The following is a 9,579-nucleotide window of genomic DNA, read 5'->3' as shown; positions in this document are numbered from 1 at the left end:
CATCAACGACCTCCTCTAAGTACCACCCCCACCAAAATCTATGGTCCTCTGAGCTGTTACTTCGAGAATAAGACAAATATGAGGAACTGAGTATCTATGCAGTCTTCTTCAGTCAACTTAGAGACCTACCAAATATTAGCGTTGTTTCCACTTGCTCCTTGATAGAATGGGTAGAGAGTTCATGACAGTCAGAGTGCCATTAGGCGTAAGAAAACTGGGAGGCTGGATGAGTCACCTGCTCTGGAGGTCTTTGAAAACAAACAAAAAGGCAAACATTTTTTAAAACTTACAGAGTACCTATTTTGTTGGTCACAACTTGACATAGATGGATGATAGGTGATAGATACAGATAGATAGATAGAGGATGGATAGATGCAGATATACAAACACAGCTGTGTGTATGCATGTTTTATGGCAAATTACATACAGACCAGTAATGAAGGCATTGATTCCTGTTCAGATGAGAATGCTGGATCTCAGAGGTTAGGGAACTTGCTTAAGGTTATGGATTTAGTGAATGACAAATCTCATGGCTTTGGGCATGGCATAGAACCTTTCTGAGCTTTAGCTAACCCCTCGGGAAAAATGAGAATAATAACATTTGACACCAGGAGTTGGTGAAATATTGTACATCACACTACCTTTGGGCCTGGCACAAAGCTTCAGCTCATTACACGGATGCTGGAATAAACTGATCCCACTGACGATCCAGTGCCATCTTCCTGTGCAAGGGCCCTGGAGGAGTGAGAGAGCAATGCTCTGCCATCCCTTGTGTAACGCTGGAGCCTCCATGAAAGTGGCGGTGTGCACTATTGGAATGGATTCTCTTTGACACGAGCAGAAGTCAGAATATAGCATGCCACCTTAATTATGCTTTAATTGAAGTACCATATACATCACCCCTTGACATAGGCCTTTTGAAGTCCAGGCATCACCACCCTGCCTCATGGGAACGTGTGCCATTACCACCAGCATAATTGTTGGAGCAACTGACGCATTCCCAGCAGCAGATATTTCAGCAGGTAGTGAAGATAATTAGAAGATTTTGATCTTGCTGACTTACAGTAAAAAGCAGGATATCAAGGGATATGAATACAGAGACAATCAAGTCATATTAAAGTCTATGATGAAAGCTCCCTTTAATATAAGGGACGAAAAGGCAGTAAAAACAAAGCTATTTTCAATTTGAAGAGGAAAAAATGCTATCCTTTGATCCCTGACATAATATGACAAGGAAACAAAGCACTCAGACAAATCATCTTGTATGGTAATTTTCTTTCTCATTTGAAATTTTGGATGTGACGACCAAATTGCCGCTGCTTTAAAAAGTTCGTTCACTTTGTTCATTTTACAAATGTTTACCAAATGCCTAACACATGCCAAGCACTATGTTAGATTCATGGACCTTTGCACTCAACTGGTCACCGTGTACTGGGGGCGATGGAAACATTTTTTTCAGATAATTACAGTGGGTTAGTCATCAAGAAAAGTAAGCAAGAGTACCTTTGAAGCAAGAAAGGGAAGCACTATAATAGACTTGTTGGGGGAAGGGTAGATTCACGATGAGGTCAGAGGTGGCTTCCTGGAGGAGGAGGCATTTGATCAGAGGATTAAATAGGATTCAGATGTGTTAATAGGGAAAAGCTGTTTTCTCCAGGGCAAAGATGTATGGAAAGGGCACAGAAGCATAAGAAAGCTCAGGGAACAGTATGAAGATCAATTCACCACCATCTTGGGGTAGGTGGTATAGGGTTGTGAGAAATGAGGATAAGTGGGGCCAGAACAGTGATGTGTGTTCTGCAGAGGGGTTTGCTCTTGAGCCTAAGAGAAATGCAAAATAGTTGAGTGGATGTTTAGAATCAACTTTATATCTTTAAAGATCGCCAGATTGGCTGATGAATTGAATTGGAAAAGGATGACTCTGAAAGCAGGGAGATCAGCTAGGAAGCTGTTGTAACCACCAGGAGAGAATTCCTAAGGGTTCGGACTAAGGTAATGGCAGGAACAGTGGAAATGGAAGAGGGAGCTGGAGAAAAATCTTTCGTAGAGGCTGAATTCAGAGTAGGATTAACTAAGACCTAAGACTAAAGTTTAAAACCAAATAGAGGCTCATATGTAGTGGAAATGGTAAAAAAAAAAAAAAAAAAAAAAAGACCACCTTGACTTAATACATGGGATGTATGTGTTCTTGAAAACAATACTCTATGTAAATTAGATTCTCATAAAGTAAATCCCATTTGAATATGTCAGAAGAGCTTGTTATTTAAAATACTCCTGTTCTGACTGATTATAGATAATAACCCTCTAACATATGTGCTTACTTAACTTGAATTTCCCTATTTGGGGTTAGCTCAAAGCATGTTTTGTACCCTTTTGCCACCCACCAATTCAATTTTATTTGGTCAAATGATATACTTTAGTATATAATAATGTATAGATATTTCTCACCCACAATAATATTATTTATCCTCATTGCATCAGTTTCAGCAATGTTTTGGTTAATTTTAGTTGTTTACCTATAACTGCAAGTTAATATGAAGATTCATGTACTATAAAAATGTCATTTTGTGAATGGCATGAAAAATGGTTTGTTTAATTTTATTGAACTATAGTTGATTTACAATGTGTTAATTTCTGCTGTACAGCAAAGTGACTCAGTTATACAAATATATACTTTTTCATATTCTTTCATGAAAAGTGTTTTTGATGGACTTATGGATGGATGCACACATAAATAAGAAAATAGTGATGAGTAGATAGATAGGGAGACGAAGAATTTATACAGAGGCTCAGAAAGGCTAAATAACTGAGCCACAGAAAATTTTCACAAATGCATCAGAATTCCAATCACCTAATAGACAAGTTAATGGTACTTACCCATGTAATACTGATAATAGATTTTAGATAGATAAATGCTAAAATAATTTTATACTTCTATAGCAAAGCAAGATAAAGGCAAAAGAAAAGTTAAATGAAAAGAATGACAGTTCCATCAATATTCCACAAAAAAAGCTACTTGCAAAATATAAAGAGAAAAGGGCTTTGCATCAAAAACAGAAGAAGCGATCACCAGGTACTGAGCATACCTTGTCCCATTTAATCTTCACAATTAACCTACCTGTAGGTATTATGATGTCCCCTTTGCAAATGAGAAAATTGAAACTCAGAGAAGTTAAATGACATCCTCAGCATCACGCATTTCTGAAAGTTGAAGGAGGAGGGCAAACCTAAGTCCTCATTAGCTCCTGTGGCCATTTCTAAACACCTCCCAGTGAAGCTGAGCTTCTGAAAACGGGCTGTTGGATCTCTGATGTTGAAGACTCTCCATGAATGCTTTCTGTTTGCCTTGATGGAATTGTTTTTGAACTGCTCTCCAGGAGGTAATCAAGTGTGTTACTGGACTAGTTCTTGTTTAATACTTTGTAGATAATAAATAATTTTCTCCTAATAATTCCAAAGGCAATGTTTTGAAGAACTCAGGGCTATGTGTGGACGTTTGCTGAAATCTCTCAGTTACTTAATCATGTTCTCATGAATGAATACAAAGCATAGTAGGTCAAATCAGTGGTCCATTCCACCCAGTATATGGCACTAATGCTGACAGGAGAGAATCATTTGTCGTTTGTGTTCCATAATGTCAACTTCAAAGGACTCAGCAAGTACTCAAGCAGGTCAAGTTTGTCCCAATTACAGATTGTAACTCAACCATTCGTCATTTTAGCACAATCCTTTTAGAATGAATTGGTATAGATTTATGCAGATTTTATTCACTTATGCATCTGTTAGCTCAAAAACACTTATTGAGTGCCTTTTGTGTGCCAGTTTCCAAGATCTAGAAATGACTAAGACCTATTGCCCCTCAAAAGCTCAGGTAAATAGGCAACTGTTATATAATTATAGATTATGATGGAGAATAGCAGATAACAATACACAATAACAGTACGGGGGTTGTATTTCACTCTTGGGGGTGGGTTTCTTCAGGAAGCATGACCCCTTTATCCCAGGCTCCAGAACAAATACACAGGAAGCAGATATGAACTGAATTCACCTCTTGGAGCCAAGCCCAGTAGATCCATTAGACTAAAGCAGACCCACTCTACCAAGCCCAGCCTCCATCAGCCAAATGGTAGTAGCCAAATCCCATGACTGACTGTGAAAACAAATGCTTGTTGTTCAGAAGCCTTTTGTTTGTGTTGGTTTTCTTTTGCGTAACATCATTGCAACAATAGTCAACAAATATGTGGTCCCAGCACATGAAAGATGCTCAATAAATGTAGATAGAACTGTTCTTACTTGTCTCCTAACATCAAGAATCCATTAAGGGGCTTCCCTGGTGGCGCAGTGGTTGAGAGTCCACCTGCCGGTGCAGGGGACACGGGTTCGTGCCCCGGTCCGGGAAGATCCCCACATGCCGTGGAGCGGCTGGGCCCGTGAGCCATGACCCCTGAGCCTGCGCGTCCGGAGCCTGTGCTCTGCAACGGGAGAGGCCACAACAGTGAGAGGCCCGCGTACTGCAAAAAAAAAAAACAAAAAAAAATGTACCATTAAAAATGGAATGTACATTTAAGTGAGTCTGTGTCTACACCATACTAAACAAAATATTCCATTACCAGAGGGTGTCTTCCTCCACATTACAGGAGAGGAAACCTAGGCAAACAGATTCACCATGGGGCCTAAAATCCACTTAAATATATAAGACATACAGGGTCAAATGCCATCTGTCAAAACCTGCCTAACATGCAATGGTAGCTCAATAAACATTGCAGTTTTACCTCAAAGGAGAATCAGAAGTGAGAAGATGGAAAGGGATGGCTGGGCTCCTGCTTAGACCCAAGTGATCTTTCCTTTGAGGCAGGTCTAAATGCCAGGCTTGAGAATGTAGGTAAAAAGAGAACCAAATAATTCTTAGGAGAACCTTCATAACTACTTCTGAGGCAGGTAACTAACTTAGTTTCTTTGTTAATGGAAGCTGTTCTGTGCCCAGAAAAGGGAGGAAAACAATTCTCTCTAAGAGATAAAAATAGCCTAGTGTAAATCGTTGGGCTTTTCTTTACTTTTAATAAAGGGAGGAACTCAAAGTTATTAGAAGCAAACTTTACCAAAGTTGAACTTTGAAATTTCATTTATAGAGTCCACATGAGATGGGCTGGTATTTCAGCATCTTGGCCTTTACCTGTGTTATCACTCTACAGACTAAAAAAGGGACATGTGGGGACATTTGCACTTTTCATTCATGCTACAGGTATGTGCCTATCACTAATTTTGTGGCAGCAAAACACTTAATACATGGCCCAGGTTGTAAGGAAAAGAGGAAAAGAAATTAACATTCACTGACAGCCAACTATAACATTTCTTTTCTATTCCTTAGGTTAGGATTTTAGGTTGGCTTTCCTGGAGACAGACTCAGCAGCAGAGATTTGCAAGCAAGAGGTTTATTGGGAAGTACATATGGGAACCACGCATATAAGGAAGAGATTGAATGGAGTGGGACTCGACAGAAGAAATTGATGCAGTCACAATAGAGGCCTCAATTGATTCTACAAGGAGCTCTGAAATTGTCCCAGATTGAGGCAAGAGGCTGGGATATATCCAGATAACTACACGAATAGAATTCTTTTGTTTATTCCTCATTATACATAATCAGGTAGGAAGAATGAATTCACTGATCTACTTTATTTGCTCATTCATGCATTGATTGATTCATTCATTCATTCACAAACTCTATTATGTACCTGAAATGACTCTGGGTTGTGTGTGTATAAACTCTGAATATTGATTAAATGTACTTTGTGCCCTTTGAGAACTTTACAGTCCAACCTTGTGAATGGCTAAGTAAATTATATATATAGACTTAAATTAAAACAAGGAAATACCTAATCTGTAAAGAACTTTTCCCTCAAGCCTACAGGAAGTCCCTCAGAGACAAGAAGACACTAGTATGAGGACCCAAGTATTCCCTTCCCTGTTGAAAACCACTTTGTGGGTAAGAGCTAATTAAAGGCTGTACTAGTCTGTCTCATCTCTTCTGTTTGATGGATTTGGCTCTGCACAGAGGCCAAAGTCTGACTTGGATTGCTTCTGAATTTGCCCTTGCATCAACTGTAATCTCTACACTCTTTTCTCTGCCACAGGAAAAAAAAAATGTTCTTACTATCAATAATAACCCCTTAAATGAAGTGATTCTAAAACAAGTAGATTGGAAAATAAAGACTGAGCTAAATAAAAATGTCATAATAGGTAAGAAGTACTGCCAGTATTTTAACACTGGGACCCTTAGCCCACAATCCATCATTATTTTGGGCTTAAAGTAGACAATGTAATTAGCATGTGACACCATTTGCTGAGACCTCTATGCACATGAAAAAGCACAGTTCTGGCTTCAGAGTATCCTGGTCAGGAGAGCAATATGAAACAAGTGTCAACAACTAGTATCTTAATAAAGACAAGGTGTGAGGTTTCTCTGAGGTTCCTTTTTAAAGTCAATCAATTTGAAGCAGATATAAAGCACAAACAGCATGTTGACCTCTGAATCCATCGTGTTTCAAGAGGAAAACTGTGGGAGTCTACTGCTACTTACACTGTACTTCTCTGTAGGATGAGAGAAAAAAGAGTAAGAATGACTCAGTGATAGAAAACATGGAGATGACATTTAAAGAGTATCAAACTGAGGTTGAATTATACTAATCTAATTTCTTAGAAGCACCCAAATCAACAAGCTTCATTACTAAAAGAGAATAAAAAGACAAAACACTCTGTAAACTAAGAAGAATAGTTCACTCATAAGCTCAATCATTCATTCGTCCATTCAACGATTTGCATTGAGCACCTACTAGGTGCCGGACAGAGGATAAGGTGGTACATACAAGAAAAAAGTTTTCTTTTTAACTCATATTCAAGTGGAGACAAAAGATAATTATCAAGTATAAGAATAAATAAATGATACAAATGTAATACTGAAGACTGATAAGGGTTATGAAAAATATTAAAGCACAGTCATGGTACAGAGAATAATGACAAGGTCAAGGATTTCAGATAGAGTAGGAGATAGTGCTTCTCTTAAGAGGTATCATTTGAGGAACAATTTGAAGGAAAAGAGGGAGCCTTCTAGGGGAACCTACAGGGAGAAGCATCGTCCAAGAAGGGGAAACAGCCAGTCAAAAGGCCCTGAGGTGGAAACCAATCTGGTCTAAATGAGGAAATTCTGGCAAACCAGCTCATGGTCTCGTCACAAAGCTATGTGCCCTGGTACATGGTCTCCCAGAGGAAGGGTTACCTGTTCCCAGGCTACCCAAAGGCACCAGATGCAGCCGTGGGAGGGCCTTGAGTTTAATGAGCAAGTGGGAGAATGACAGGAGATGTAGCTGGCATAGCCAAACCATGATGTCATCAGAAAAGTAATGCACCTAAAGTCAGACGTCCTGGTTTCTGAGTCAGGTGTGCCACTCATGATGGCGTGATTCGGGGCCAGTGCCTGCTCTACACAGAGCCTCAACATCTCTACAAAACAAGGAAGCTGAACTTGATGCTCCATAAGGTCCTTTCCCCCACACTCTTCATGACTCTGTGACCCTCCTGTTTAAACTGGGTGCCTTAGAACTTAAGGCCTTGGAGATGCCAGTGGCAAGTCCCATCATGCGATGTTTGGACTTGTTTGTTTAAGCTAAAGTAATTAAATCAATTATCTTTTACATAATAGCCACCAAGCGATTTTTGAGTGAGATGAGTAAGGGAATTTGGAGACCAGACATGATGGAGAAAGGAGATAGAGAGAGGGTGTTGGTCTTTAGCCATGGGTGAAGAACATCGGGCCTCATTTGCACCAGGCGGTGGCTGACGATGTGAGTTTTCTACATTTTAAATATGGAGCTTATTGTTCTTAGGAACCAATTAATAGATTGTCAGGAATTTTTAAATAAGGCAGATAATTGGATAAGATGCGGTCAGTCCACTGAATGAGGAACGTATCTACATTTTCAGAGTACTACTTTCAGAAATACACTTGCATTGACTGTAACCAAGATTAGATGGAAGATATAACCACTTTACAAGTGAGCAATGAGAAACCCCAGGTAGCTATAGGGAAATTGTTTAAAGTTGCTGATTTCCAGCAAAGCCAGGGCTAGAATCTAGGTTTCCTAATTGTAAATCCCTTCTTTTGAGATGTACATAATTGAATGATACTATAAATATATTTAATTTAATATTCAAGACTGATTCCAGAGTCCTGATTTCTCTTGTACTATTCAGGCTTCTGTTAACACAAATAGTCTTTTTGTGCTAATTGGCAAAAATAAATAATAAAGCAGACCTATGCCAGGGTACATGGCTCTGTCAGTAGACCTCAAGTTATACTGCAAGCCCTCTCCACCAGATCCTGACAGCCCTAGTTTTGCAGTGTACAGACTGCACAACTGTATGTGGCAGCCCTTATACCAACCCACCAACTACTTTTTGGCTATTTGAGGACATGGTTGAGTTTATCTTTTCTGACAAAGTAGCAAGAGGAGAAAATACAATAAGCATTACTTATATTTTCTTTATGCTTTCCAATGTACTGAGCTATTTTATAATATTTTAGTTGATCTAAGGGGTAATATTGTGAGACAGTGAAGACAAAGAAAGGATTTGATTAGTTAGGAAGTGAAGATTCAGAGAGATAATCTGACCTCTCCATGTTTACGCAGTCAGTAACTAGGAAAAATGAATTCTGAGCCTAGAATTTCTGATGCCAGTTACAACTATTTCCCCATATTATTTCAGTAGAGAAACTTAAGGCTGATCTTTTTTTTTTTTTTTTTTTTTTCTGAATCCCTAAAGCCCCTGGACAAGAGTTAAAAATATGAGGTCTTGGAAAAGGAGCTAAAATGTGAGCTGCAAAAGAGTTCTGCTCTAATCTATGGCTTTCATTTTTCTGAGAATCTTTGTGTTCTATTAGGTTGAGCCACTGAGTTGTTCTCACACAGTGACTAATGCTACATGCAGGGGAAGTGGATTAGAATTAGCTGCACACTCATTCATGTCTACTTGGGGCTTGGATCTATGCAGAGAAAATGGCCATGTTACTTATGAAACACATACATGTAACTGAAAAACAAAAATAATTATGTTAATTAAAAGAATTGCTCAGATTTTGGATTGCAATAAAAGAGATTTAAAATTATAATAATTTCACCAAAATAAACTGTTATATTTAAGAAAAAAAACTCCCTCACAATCTCTAGGACGTTTATAATGCCGCATAGTGATTGACTGAGTCACCCTGTTCACTATTGAGCCCTTTGTGTTGGTGTTCTGCGGAGGACCAGAAACATGAAGTTGAGCTTCTGAAGGAAGGACTGTGCATCTTAACACTGAAAATGTGGAGAGGGCACTGGTTAAATGGAGAATCGCTGAGTGAAGATTCAACTTGTGACAGAGGTTGCTTACGTCAGCAAAAAATCTTGTCTAATTTCTGTTCAGTTATGTTTGGAAGGGTTCACGTTCGGGTACGTCTAAACAAGTTGTAGCCAAACTGCAAGTCTTAGTAAATATGTTGGCCCAATTGGAACAGCCTTAATTTTGCCACTTACCATTGCTCAG

General features: G+C 39.0%; 1 long non-coding RNA gene across 1 annotated transcript in view; it reads left to right on the top strand.

The window, feature by feature from the left end:
- Window positions 1-7,729: 7,729 nt before the first annotated feature.
- LOC117199655 (uncharacterized) overlaps window positions 7,730-9,579 on the top strand; it is a 107,357-nt gene continuing 105,507 nt past the window's right edge. Inside the window, exon 1 of the long non-coding RNA XR_004480938.2 lies at window positions 7,730-7,838. This is a non-coding gene — a long non-coding RNA (uncharacterized LOC117199655). The remainder of the gene's footprint in view (window positions 7,839-9,579) is intronic.

The sequence above is a fragment of the Orcinus orca genome, chromosome 17 (assembly GCF_937001465.1).
Source record: "Orcinus orca chromosome 17, mOrcOrc1.1, whole genome shotgun sequence".
Lineage (NCBI taxonomy): Eukaryota > Metazoa > Chordata > Mammalia > Artiodactyla > Delphinidae > Orcinus > Orcinus orca.
The sequence above is the reverse complement of the archived record's forward strand: the minus strand, read 5'-3'. Positions and strand labels throughout refer to the sequence as shown.